The sequence below is a fragment of the Talpa occidentalis genome, unplaced genomic scaffold (genome assembly GCF_014898055.3).
Source record: "Talpa occidentalis isolate TD23 unplaced genomic scaffold, MPIMG_talOcc4v2.1 talOcc4.5, whole genome shotgun sequence".
Classification (NCBI taxonomy): Eukaryota; Metazoa; Chordata; class Mammalia; order Eulipotyphla; family Talpidae; genus Talpa; species Talpa occidentalis.
In genome coordinates, this window is record NW_023604861.1 from 31,136,231 (window position 1) to 31,150,299 (window position 14,069).

The following is a 14,069-nucleotide window of genomic DNA, read 5'->3' on the forward strand; positions in this document are numbered from 1 at the left end:
AACCTCAGGTGAGACAGGAGAGGTCTGCCATGCCATGTGGTTATCTCCCTGGCTGTCTGGGAATCGAACCCGTGCTGCCGAGGCTGCGGGCAGCTGCGCTCAACCTGCTGTGCCACCGGGAAGACCCATAGCCAAAGTAATTCTGATCAAAAAAGAAAAAAGAGAAATGTCATCTCATAGTAGTGGGAATGACCCATATTGAAAGTCCAAAAAACAATAAGAGAAAACAAAATGGAATGTTCTAATTTGAATTTTTAAAATTGTTTATTAAGCTAACTTGTCTCCCAATAAGCCTCAGTATATTATGTTTTCATAGGAAAACACTCTTCTATAGAATGTTCAGTAAATTCATTATAGTAGCAATAACAGTGATTTATATTTACTTATTATAAAATGCGCGTTGTATGTATTAATATTGTAATTACTGACTGAAAGGTGGGGGCAATTGAGATGGAGCTAACTAAGTCATCAATTCAAAGGGAATCACTTGTTAGGAAAACATTGACAAACAGACATGCCAGAGACAAGGAGAGATAAAAAAAAATAAGAGCCCAGTTTCCTCAAGAGGCCAAACCCAAATTAAAATTAACAGGTGACTTTGATAACATACCTTTGAAAGTAGAATAAGTGTAGGAGCTGAATTAAGTCAGTCTGGGACACTTTGAGCTCCATGATTATGAGGTCTTCAAAGTCTTCCATCCACACTGGAAGCTGTGCCAGAAGAAGCATAACTCCCCTTCCCATGAAGTGATGCACCAGGAGGGTGTGGACCCTCAATGCTGCCACTATCATTCTAGTCTCCTGGACCTCACTGATTTAGGCCCTCCTTGTGATTCTTGCCAATTGGATTTTGTACTTATATTATTGTAATATGGATCCTCCCACCCTGATAAAATCATATTGTGATCACATGCAATTGGCCGGAGACACAGTAATCCTGTTCACTCCAAAGGAGGTTATTGTTTTAGAGATGCAAACCTCAACAGGCCCAGCGTTAGGGTTAGGTTTAAGATTCTTACATTAAAGTTTCAATTTGGGGCCTCCCTGGTGGCGCAGCGGTTGAGCGCTGGGTTGCGAAGCTGCCCGCGGCCTCTGCGGCGCCGGTTCGATCCCCGGCTGTTCCCCGGCCACCAGAGGAGAGTCCCACATGGCGCGCAGACCTCTCCTGCCGCCCGCTGCTCCCCCCAGCAGTGTACCTCGGTCCCTCTGCCTGCTCTGCTCCCCGCTCTGGCTCTGGTGAATTCTCTCACCCTCCCATACTTCTGAGTGTACCCAGTGCATGTATAAACAAAATAAATAAATAAAAATGCCTCTATAAAAAAATAAATAAAAATAATAAAGTTTCAATTTGATGTTCACAGCATTTTTATTTTTTATTTGGCATACAGCAAAGTAAGACCTAGAAAGTTTAAATTTATGTCCAAAGACAAGTTGTAAGTGACAGAATTGGGGTTTGGAAACCCTCATGTCTGAATCCCAAAACCATGTTCTTCATCACCTCTCCTCAATATTCTGGAAACTCTTCTCCTCCTATACAAGATGGAATGCTAGCTCCTGTTCTTATAAATAAACAGGAGGTAGTCTTACATTTTCCAAGTGGGTAACAGGAAATTATGTCCCTTGTAAATTCCTTTTTATCAACAATCATTAGAAAAATCACATTAGCCTTCTTTAGTATGTAAAATATCTCTGGAACAATTGTATACAGATTTATAGAGGTTAGCAAATATCCTTCAGGGGGTAATTAATCAGTGCTAAACTTCTCCACTATTGTCCAGGTCAGATTCCCTCTGGTAATAGGAAGACTCTGCGGTCAGGCCAATTATTGAGGAATTAATATTCACTTAAGCAAAGAGATACGAGGTAGAGAGATCATATAAGAAGGAAATGTGCCTATAATACTCTTGAGATCCAGAAATTTAGTAAGAAACATTTGTTTTAAACAGATGTTAAGATTTTTAAACCAAAATAAGACATATATAGATTCTCACAATGCAGATACTATTCTTTCTTCTATCATCTTTCCACCATCCAAACACTGGCATTTCCTTCCTAAATTAAAAAGTTTATTGTGACATTGAAACAAGATTTCCATTGCTTTAGTAGCATTTTAGGGGAGATTCTGCAAAACTTTCATAGATGCCTAAGTAGCACTTTTGACTAATATTAATTAATTCACTCAGGAAATACTAAGTACCTACCAGTAGAGAAGGGCTAAGAATAGTGAGCCTAAAGCTTTTTATTTTTATTTTTTAAAGACTTATTTATTTATGCATATAAGAACTGGGGGACAGGCCAGAGGTCTGGGGTGTGAGAGGATTCCCCAGAGACAGAGTAGGGAGCAGAACAGGGAGACTGACTGAAATACAGTGCTGAGGAGAGCAGCGGGCAAGACAGGAGAGTTCTGCTGCACCATGTGGGTCAATTCCCTGGCCGGAGATTGAACTGCAATAGTAGCGGACAGCTTCACATGCTGTGTTTTAACCCCCTGCACCACCAGGGAGGCCCCAGAACCTGAGCATTTTAGATTGACTTTTGGCATGTACTTTTGTACATTTTTTTCAGAAATGCATGCATGATGTTATTGCAATATCTGTATACAGATGACCTGTTGGGATAATAACTATCAATTATCTGTTAATTATTATGTAGCTGTCATTATCCTAAACAATTTATACATCAAAAATAATTTATACATTATTTAGTTTCTATGGCAATACTGATATTGTCACTAGTTCTAGTTCACAGATGTAGAAACTGAGGTTCAAAGATCTTTGTTTTTTTTTGTTGTTGTTGTTGTTGTTCTAAACAAATGTCAAGATTTTTAAAGACAAAAAGCATTGTTTCCCTTTCTACGCTTTTGGTTAAGCTGTCTTTTCTACCTGTAATATTTTTTGCCTCCCATTAGCCAACATCCCCTTATTTATTAAGGTTCAATCTGACTATCTGTAAGCCTTTAAATGATTCCTTCTCTGCTTCCCAAGAATAGTTGTCACTAAATATATGTTGCAAAATTTACTAAATTATATTCCTTATGTTTTGCACAACTTTTGAGAAATGTGCACACAAAAATTAAAAATATAATTATGGGCAGTGAATTTACTCTTCCTGAGATATATTGATCTATTATTTTCTTAAAAACTGCCTCTAATTGGGCCTCCCTGGTGATGCAGTAGGTTGAGCACAGCACTGTGAAGCTGTCTGCAGCCTCTGCAGTGTGGGTTCGATTCCCAGCTGGCCAGAGAGATACCCACATGGTGCGGCAGACCTCGCCTGCCTCGCCCACTGCTCCCCTTGGCAGTGTCTTCAGTCTGTCTGCCTGTTCTGCTACCCCTTCTGTCTCTGGTGAATCCGCTCACCCTCCTACGCCTCTGGCTTTTACCCCAGTTCTTCTATAAATGAAAATAAATCTTTTAAGAAAAAGTTAAAAAAATTGCCTCTAACTGTAATATATTTGTGAAAATTTAATCCTTTGATACCCCTAAAATAGCATTGGCAGGAACCTCAATTCCTATTTCAAGGATGAAACTGCCAAATGAGAACTGAGAAAACAATCAAAGGCTACACCATTGAAAAAACTAATAGAGGGCATAGGAATAGTAAACAATATAGTGTATTGCTAAACTAAATACAATTTGGGGAATTGAAATAGTGAAATTAAAAACTACTGAGGCATAAAAAAGGAATTTCCACAGTCCATCAGTCACAAAACACTGTAATGTTACACATTTCCATTACGCAGTGATCAAAGACAAACTAGCCACTGATTGCAAGAAAAGATTTTTTTCCTAAAGAAAATAAAGTAAACTTCCAATTAATAGGTAAATTAAAATGTACATAATATTTCTAAAATAGACTCGAATTACAAAACCCTTTTAGTGTTAGAAATGTTTTACCAACCTTAAGCTTTAAAAAAAAATAGAAATTAATTCTATCACATGATGGAAGAGAGAAAAGAGTTTGGATGTAGTAGTTATGGTGCAATGGAAATATTATTTATCTTCTCATCCAAAAATCTTGCATTTTTTTAACCCTATGTGTTAATCACTCCTTGACCTTAGGCACCAAACTTTTGGTCTCAGTTGTCCCTTCTTCACAACTGAAGATACCTATCCTGATATTTTCCTGTTGTGAGAGCTAAATGATTGTCAATTTGTAAGTGCAAAAGGGCCATACAGAGGGCAGGGATCACTGTAAGCAACCACAGTCATCAGGTCTCTTTTGCACATTTTTCTTACATGATTTTGCAGACTCAGATCTAGGTATCCAGGTCCTGATTGTATTTTTATTTTTTTATTATTATTATTATTTTTTAGCAGTTAACCATGTCTCTTTCTTTCTTTCCTTTTTTTTTTTTATTTATTTTATTTTTATTTATTTATTTATTTATTTATACAAGCACTGGGTACAGTCAGAAGCGCAGGAGGGTGAGAGAATTCACCAGAGCCAGAGCGGGGAGCAGAGCAGGCAGAAGGACCGAAGTACACTGCTGAGGGGAGCAGCGGGCGGCAGGAGAGGTCTGCGCGCCATGTGGGACCCTCCTCTGGTGGTCGTCCTCCTCCGGGGAGCAGCCGGGGATCGAACCAGAGCTGCAGAGGCTGCGGGCAGCTTCGCAACCCAGCGCTCAACCGCTGCACCACTAGGGAGGCCCCTGATTATATTTTTATTGTGAAAGCAATCTCCTGTATCACTAGTGAGCCTCATGCTTCTGGTGAGTTGCTATGTGATAAAAGTCTTTTTTATAAATTGCAAGCAATTCAAATCAATTGTGGTGCATCAAGACATATTACTTATAGTTGATAGACATTTGAAAAGGCAGCATGTGTAAATTAAAAAAAAAAACTGTCCAATTTGATAACTTTTAAAAATTTCTTCCTTGGTTCAAAAGCCTTTTAGTGGATTTTATTTGATTGCTAGAAATGCTGATTCATCTTACTTTTTTCCTATTCTTTTTGTTTACTTTCTCTAACTAGTTTTCATTATGTTAATATACTTTTACCTGTGCATGATGAATTATCTTTTGTATTTTCATGAAAGGATAATCATGTTTGTATTATCAATTTTTAAAAAAATTGTTTGCTTTCAGGGTAAAAGGGAATTTTATTCTGATTTTGTGTCTTAGAGATTCTTAGAGCTGTTTGCACAACGGAGCTTTGGATTAAAATTTAAATTTGAGGTTAGCAGCAATGTTAACATATATTAAAAATTAAACTCTGCAGAGCACAGAGTATGGCACAGCAGAAAAATGAAAGAAAACCACCTGAGATCAATATAGTGTATTCATGATTGTTAACATTAATGAAGTAAACCTTCAATTTATTATGCATTTTAATGCTTGCTGCCTTTTTAGTCTGTACTTTTTTTAAAGAGATTTATTTATAAATTCAAGAACTGGGGTACAGGCCATAGGATTGGGGTTAGAGGATTCACCAGAGACCGAGCGGGAAACAGAACAGGCAGATTGACTGAAATACATTGCTTAGGGGGGCAGTGGGTGAGACAGGAGAGGTCTGCTGCGCCATGTGGGCAGCTCCTTGGCTGGGGATTGAACTTGTGCTGCAGTGGCTGTGGACAGCTTCATAGGTTGCACCTTAACCCACTGCACCACCCGGGAGGCCCAAGTCCGTACTTCATTATGATGACTAAAATCCACATATCAACACAGTGGAATACATGTACACTGGACTTCCATAAATCATTAGGCTATATTTTCTCACTAAACATTAAATATTAAGTATAAAAACTGCCCTGTTGAAGTATGATATACCCCTAATTTTGTGAAAAATCTTTCCTTTAAAATATTTAGCTATTATAAAAATTAGAAGTAATTACTGTTTTTGAAGACATCTTAATCTTATATCCTTATTTACCAAAAATCTATGCAGTGTTTTAATTACATGAAATCCCAAATTTTAGGCATCCAGACTAATAAAGTATAAGAAAAATATGGAAATGAGATAAATATATGACACCTTGTACTCAGCATACTGTACTCAGTGACAGAATGGCACAACATATGGAAATCTAAGTATAAAGCAGTAAGAGTATAAATTTGAAATTAAATAAACAAGTAGTTCTGGGTAAGAAAGTGAACTTGAGAAATCTGACTACAGATGCCATTCTAGAAACAAATCCAGCCCAAGTTGTAGGAATCAGCAAAAGGAAGTTCTAACTTAATGTCTATGTGACTTTATGGATCTACATATGAAATGTATGTTTATTTTCAAAGCAGCCCAAATAGAAAAACCAATCAATATAGAGTTTGTTGGTGGTCACTTGGGTTAACCTGGACCCCTGCATTATTAAAATAACTTCATCCATCTGTGTGAAGGTGTCATATAGATGAATTTGTACCTCACCCCAGAAGCTCATAATTTTCTTTCTCAAATGTCAGAGAGATCTGCATGTAATTCACAGCCTCCATCCCAACACCACTATTCAAAAAAATCACAGTTTTCCTGGAATATGGAGGTAAGTGAATGACATGTGGAGAAGCAGGATCAATAAGTGGTCATTTATGTTTGGATTAAACTTTTATGGGAAGGCAACTTAAAATGGGTTTATATTTTCAGCTGAAAGAACAAACAAGAAATGTTTGTAAAATCTATGTTTAAAGGATAGTTGATACTAATTCTTCACGGTATGTAAGACAAACTTGCATGTAAGAGATACATAGGATGTGATGTGGGAATAATGAGACATGAGCTGTAAACTGAGTTTTTATTGTGAAGAATCTTGAGTATCATAAAGAAAAAAATTGCACCTAAGTTGGTACACAAATCTGAGTCATTAAAGTTACTGAGTTTGACTGTATTGAGGTAGATTAATGAAGCAGCATCACCTGGTTTGGATTAAAGAAGAAATAGAATAAAATAGTCAACCAAGAGTTTATCAACATAGTTTCTTAGGACAAACAGAAATATTATAAAGACAGTTGCCACAGGAGTGAAAATAAGATATGGAGGAAGAAGAGTCAAAAAAACCCTGAATATTTCTCCAGTGCAAGAAGAAACAGTTTGGATCTCATCCTTGTGGACAAACATCTTTAAAACCCATCCTTGAGTAATCTGGCATTACATCAGATTCTGGATAAAGAACCTCAATACTGAGGTCCTCTGGATAGTCAGTACTGATAGTGCTGTCAACAAGCCATACTATATAGATTCTGGACTCCTAACCTAGATTCTCTACCCCAAATCTAGGCTGTGATAACTGCTGCCTTATTTCTTTTAATGCTTACTATACCTTGTCCTTATTCTGGTTTTGGTCTCAGAACCCCCTGCTCTGAAACTGCCTGCAAAATTGCACTGCCTCCTGGAACCCATCTGGACTTCCAGGTAGACCAGGCACCCTGACAGCACTGTTTGCTGTACAATTGGCTGGATTCCTCTATGTTTTATTTTTTCCTCTATGTTCTATGTATTTATAAATTTCTTTGAAACCATGAAGATGTAAGAAGTAAATGAACACATGAAAGTAGAAGCAATATAAGTTAAAAATGACTCCAAGATTCTATTTTTGGTAACTGGATAAAATAAATAGAAACCGGGGTTCAAAAGGAGGAGTTGGTTTTAGAGAGTTTTATTATAAAGGGTTTTTATACTTCTAAAATAAAAAGAATATTAAAATACTATAATGACCATACAAATTTGTGCATTGTTCATTAAACTGATGATTAAAGTAATGGCATCTTTTCAGTATGTTTTTCCTATGATATTTTACTAATTAAATAACTAATGAATCAGAAATCCACACGACATTTTAAATTTGAGTTTGAATACTCAAATTTTATACCCTTTCTGTAATAATTATGTGGACGCTACAAAACTACTGTCCCAATGATATCTTTCTGGATAAATATTTATCTAGTTATTGGTCTACTAGATGACTTTCAAAAATAATCCAGTTTCTTTTGACGTAAGTAACTGATTGAACAACCAGTGCTTTCTGCTAAAGCAGAAAGTATAGGTGGTTATTTTAGTGAATTTCTTTTAGAAAAATCATCTTCGGGGTAGTTTAATTCATGCTGTAAAACAGTCCTATCCTCATAATGCAGAATACTTAATTGATTCATTTTAAAACCTTCCTGTACCACAACAGTAATTCAGTTTTTAGTGAAGTTGATTTAAATGACTGAAGCAATATGCAAATTCTGGATGAAACATAAAAGTTTTCTAAAAAGATGTTAAATTGTCTGTCTAATATAATGGTGAGTCTAAATTTAACAAAGGCTATAATCACTTCAATGAATACTCACAGCTGACCACAATAAAACACCTTAAATTCTGACATTTCCTCTCACAAATATTTGTTAAAGTTATTCAAAGCCTTAAAAAAATGACTGGATTTATTCTGCTATATATGGTTACTGTTCTCTTCCAACTTTCTGTATGTACTCAAAGGCCATGTTTAAGCAGTCTTAAATCCCAATCACTATTTTCTCCTAAAGCAGAATGCTTGACAGAGTAGTAATTTTGGACACAATTTTCATAGGCAGCGTAAAGTACACAAAATGATCATAATAGTTATATCATGCTCTCTGTCAATTGTTATTTTGCAAATTTCAGACAAGCTTTTGTGAAAATTTTCCTTTAAACAGTGTTTGAAAATCGACTCTGTCTAAGTCCTCTAAATATACCTGTCTAAGAGGCAACAAAGTAAAAAACCCTTCACATATGCTCCTAATACAGATAATTGCTAATTTAAAGGACAATTTGAAGAACAATTCAAGAACTATAATAGAAAAGGTAAGCTACATGTTGACATTCAGAGGTAGATTGAGAATGACTAGTATATATTTGCAATTGCTGCTTTAAAGTCTGGAACAACAATTAAAGTGACTTGGGAGACTTGTGTTACTGTAATGAAAATCTTACAATATTATTTATTCACTAGTGTTCAGCCTCTCATGAAATGCCCCTGCTCTAATTATAAAAATTTATTTAATCAATATTTAACATCTCCTATGCCATAGAAGACATTTTTAATTTTTTTCCCATGACACACATGTTATCTAATAATTGAAAGATAGTGTGATGTAGTGGAAATGAACATTAACAGCTGTGATTTCTCAGAGAGAAAGGAATACTCTGAAGTTCTGAGGAAATTCTTAGGAACTTTTAGAAAATATTTGAAATGAGTGTAAAATAATTATTGGAGAGACTATCACTCATAAAGAGTTATTTATTAAATTGTTACTAATCATAACCATAGCAATAATAACAGTTATAGATAGTGGTCTTGAAGGAAAGAAGAATTTTAACTGTCAGAGAAAATGGGAAGGATTGTAAAAGTAAGAAATTCCTTTAAGAACTAAAGTCTGAAGTCATAAAGCTAAGTCTTCTGAATTTTTATCACAAATAATACAATTTTCCTCTGAGTTAAAATTTATTAAGTTTACCTCTCTTTGAAGATGGTTTCTTCAATAGGAATATGTCATCTAATAAAAGTCATCACAGGGGATAAAAATAATTGATCTCAGAGTTTTCTCTCTCTGAAAGACTTTTATGACATTGTGCATCCAAAAACACAGCCAACTGGTCAAAGAAAAACAAGGTAACTTTCCATATGAAGTTTAATAAGCACCACTTATCTAGCAACACAGTACTTAACACGGAAGTAATTTAAACTGGAACAGTTCCAAAAGGGCATATTTGTCATAGTCTCATGTAGCTATGTCCATCTCTACTAAGAAAAGCTTTTTTTTGTTTTTGTTTTGTGCTGGCTACTTCAACAATAAAAATTAGAGATACCTGACACACTGTAAGAAAGCAATATGGTAACTTACTGATCTTTTGTGTTTTTATCCAGTCAAATCTAGAATATTGCACGTCCTTACTCCAAGAATCAACTTATTCAATCTCCATCCTATTTTAATTTTTATAATGTATTTAAAAGATCCAAAAGTGTCTACTACTTCAACCAATTTTGACCAAAGCAATATAATTCCCTCACCTATATGATCCAGAGTTATTAGGGTACTGAAAGAATTTGATAGTCGCACAGACTCATCCGATGGCTATGCAATTCTTCCATAAAATGTAATTTTATACTGCATTTTAACTAGATCTTGTTTCTCAAGAGAAAAGCAGTACTTAAAACTTTGAAATTGCTGGGCTAGTGTGAGAGTAAAGAAAACAGTGCAGGCGCACGTGTATGTTCATGTGAGAAACTGCTTTTGCAAATCGATCTTTTTACATTCTGTGCCCTCCCATATTTCTCCATTCCCATTTTGTAAGTTTAGATTCTAAAAACTCTTGCCGAAAGAAATACTTCTGATCTGTTTCCAACTTGTTTCTTCACACTTAAATCTGGTCTGAGGTAGAGTTAGCAGGTATGGTCGTGGTACCAGGTAGGGCTGTTTTACACAAAGCCACTGTGATTTTTTTTTAAAGATTTATTTATTTATGCATGCAAGAGCTGGGTACAGGCCAGAGGTGTGGGGAGTGAGAGGATTCACCAGAGACAGAGTGAGGAGCAGAACAGGCAGATTGACTGAAACACACTGCTAAGGGAGCAGTGGGCCAGACAGGAGAGGTCTGCTGCACCATGTGGGAAGCTCCCTGGCTGGGGATCGAACTCATGATGCAGTGACTGACGATAGCTTGATAGTGCTGAGGTTTAACCCCTTGTGCCACCAGGGAGGCCAACTTGAACATTTTTTGATACATTTGAGTGGTAAGACCGAAGACTCTTGTCTTGGCAACACTCTGCAATTTGTAGAAGGATGATTTTTCTAAAAAATGCTCACAATATGATAAAATTTAGAAATTTAAAAATCTTTCTGAACCATTAGGTTGCTATTCTGTGACTGGAGGTGATATTCATAAGTATTATAAATATATAAAATTACAAAGATAGCCTTTATTTTTATTAGTAATAATAGATACTGTATCTCATGTGTCAGTATTAAAACTCCATTGGTGCCATGTGAATTTTCTTTCTTGAACATATTATACAAGCTGGGAAACCTTTCCCCTTCAGTTTTTTTTTTTTTAAGATTTATTTATTCAAGCATACAAGAACCGGGGAACAGGCCAGAGGTGTGGGGGGTGAGAGGATTCACCAGAGACAGAGCGGGGAACAGAACAGGCAGACTGACAAAATACATTGCTGAGGGGAGCAGCGGGCGAGACAGGAGAGGTCTGCTCACCAGGTGGGTTGCTCCAAGGCTGGACAGGATCGAACCGGCACTGCAGAGGCTGCAGACAGCTTCACAGCGCCATGCTCAACCATCTGTGCCACTAGGGGAGGCCCTCCCCTTCAGTTTTGATCATGCACCTGCCAGAAATGTCTTTCTGAATTTATGATTCTGAGTTGTTGATTTTATGATCTGGGTACCCCCACAGTTCCAGTTGCAGAATAATTTAGAGGTTTTGCTAGTGAAGAAGAAGGTATTTTCTCAGATCCTCTCACAACAATATGAGCATTTAAATATTTCATGTCAAACATAAGAAAGCACCTCTTTTATTCAAGTCCTTTTTGCCTTCTTTCCCTCCTCTCAGTTGAGTGCAGTGCTATCCTAAGGCTCAAGATTACTTTTTTTCAACTTTATTTTCTACGAGTCTGAAAATAATTTGGACTCTGTTATATGAGTTACCTTAATAAAGTAGCTAAGAGTAGAGCAAAGTATTTTTTTAGAATGCTAACAATATTTGACAAAACAACACACACATATATACATACATGTATATATATATGTGTGTGTGTGTGTGTTTATTTGGTATGTATTCACTTTTTAAAAATACAGGTATGTTAAAAAGATGAAAAGACGAAATTTCTGAGTAAACAAGATATTTAAAATGAGTACTGCTTATTAACCTTTCTTAAATATTTTAAATGAATTAGTAATAAATTCATTTGTCAACAATCAATTCTAGTAGAAGCCAAAATTGCTAATATATAACATTTATCTATGTGGTTACAAAAAGTAGTTAATATGGGTTTCCTGGATAGGAGGCACGTCAAACTACTTTATTTTTCTACTAAAATGAATTTAGTACTAAAGTGTCTGCCCCACTCTCACCCCCTCCAAAAAATCTGGTTGTCTTAGTAGAGTGCTTTCAAAAAGATATTAACATAATAAAGTCCAACTGTATTTCTTTGGGTGACATGTTAGTTTATTAAATTACATCATTAGTAATTTAGATCCAGCACTTATTCTGAATCTTAATTAACTACATAACAACTAACCATAATAAAAACATAAAAGGATGCCATTTATAATGGTGAATGATAATAGTACCTCTGCATATTAGGTTATACTCAACCCAGGCCATATCTGACATTTCTTATAGTGGGGATGTAAGCAAATAAATAACTTTCAAGGTCCAACCCTGAAATGTCTTTCATAAAACGTCTTTTGAGTATTTTAACCCCTTGCCTTTTACTTCAAATTACTTTGTTTTTCTTTTTTTAAAGATTTATTTATTTATGCATTCGAGAGCTGGGGTACAGGCCAGAGGGTGTGTGTGTGTGTGTGTGTGTGTGTGTGTGTGTGTGTGTGTGTGTCTGTCTGAGGAAGGATCCATCAGAGACAGAGTGGGGAAGAGAACAGGCAGACTGACTGAAATAAATTGCTGAGGGGAGCAGCAGAACAGGAGAGTTCTGCTGCGCCATGTGGGTCACTTCTCTGGCTGGGGATCCAGCTCATGCTGCAGTGCCTGCATATAGCTCCATAGTGCTGTGTTTAACCCCTTGCGCCACCAGGGAGGCTCTGTCCAGGAAAGATATTTTGTGCGTTTCTGCTTTACATATATAATTTCATCCAATGTGTTTGATTTTACAACTTAATGCCTAAAGTATGTATTTACTTGTTATCTACTCTCTTTTTTGGTGGGGGTAAGGCTGACTTTGTGGCCATATGCTCCACATGTACCTCTCTAAAACTAAATATGAATTATAAAAGGACTCGAGTACTTTGTGTTTGATTGATTGTATTTTTGTTTTCTTCCACTTGGGTGGTAGATGACGACAAAATGTAAATCTTAGAACAAAAAGATAAGGAAACCCTTTGGCATCTCAAGTTTAACTACATATTTTGGTTTGAGATATATGCAGTCCTTAGCATTTAATATGAGTATAATTGCAAACACAAATAAAATTAAAGTCCTACATGAATATCTTAGGTTTTTTGTTTTTACTGGTTATTTATCTTTGTTTCTTCCTCTCAATAATACATAATTAAGAAATAATCATTTATTTGTCCTCACATCAAAAGTAAAAGGTTAAACAAAGTAAGTTTATGTCATGTGTAAAGTTCTAAATAAGATTTTTGTAGACAGATTATTGCACTACAGTTGACTTTATTCCAGTGAGCTCAGGTCCATGAATGTGCTGGATTATTTTTGACAATTAACGTCTCCAAGACTGCCAACATCTTAGCTATATGCAGGCTTAGTTTCAAGGGGACTGTCTATGCTGAAGATGTCTTTTCTGGCACTGCTTTTATTAATCCCTATGGGTTTTAAAGAAATAAGTCACTTCCTATATGATTTCAACAATTACAGGTTTCCAAAGAGGAAATCTCAAGATAATTAATTCAAATGCTCAGAGTCTGTTTTGTTTACTGTGTTACCCCAAGGAGGGTTCAGAAAATTATGTAATTAACTGTGTACAGCCCAAAGCTTTCCTCTGGGTGATTCTGTATTGGCTTAATGTTTTCATTCATTATACTTGCTTAAAATGGATTAGAATTATATGCACATGTTATATTTGTTATGGGTTTAAAGAATACTATTCTTTTGATTTCAACTTAATAATACTCTACAATAGAGGATTTGTGGATTCCACTATCAAACATATTTTATTAAAATTTATTCCAGTACAACATAATATGGTGGATATCAAAAGCAGAACCATATTAAAATGCATAGGTATTATTATTAATAGAACCATATTGGGTTTTCAAAAAATAGCATCTAGAAAGGTCCTCTAGGATTAGTTTCAGGCCCATAGCTATTTAACATATTTATTAACAATCTGGATAGAGTGCTGAGAAGCAGATGATTCAAAACTGAGAGGAAAAGCAAATACTATGCTTGAAGATTTAAGATTCAATAAGATCTGGA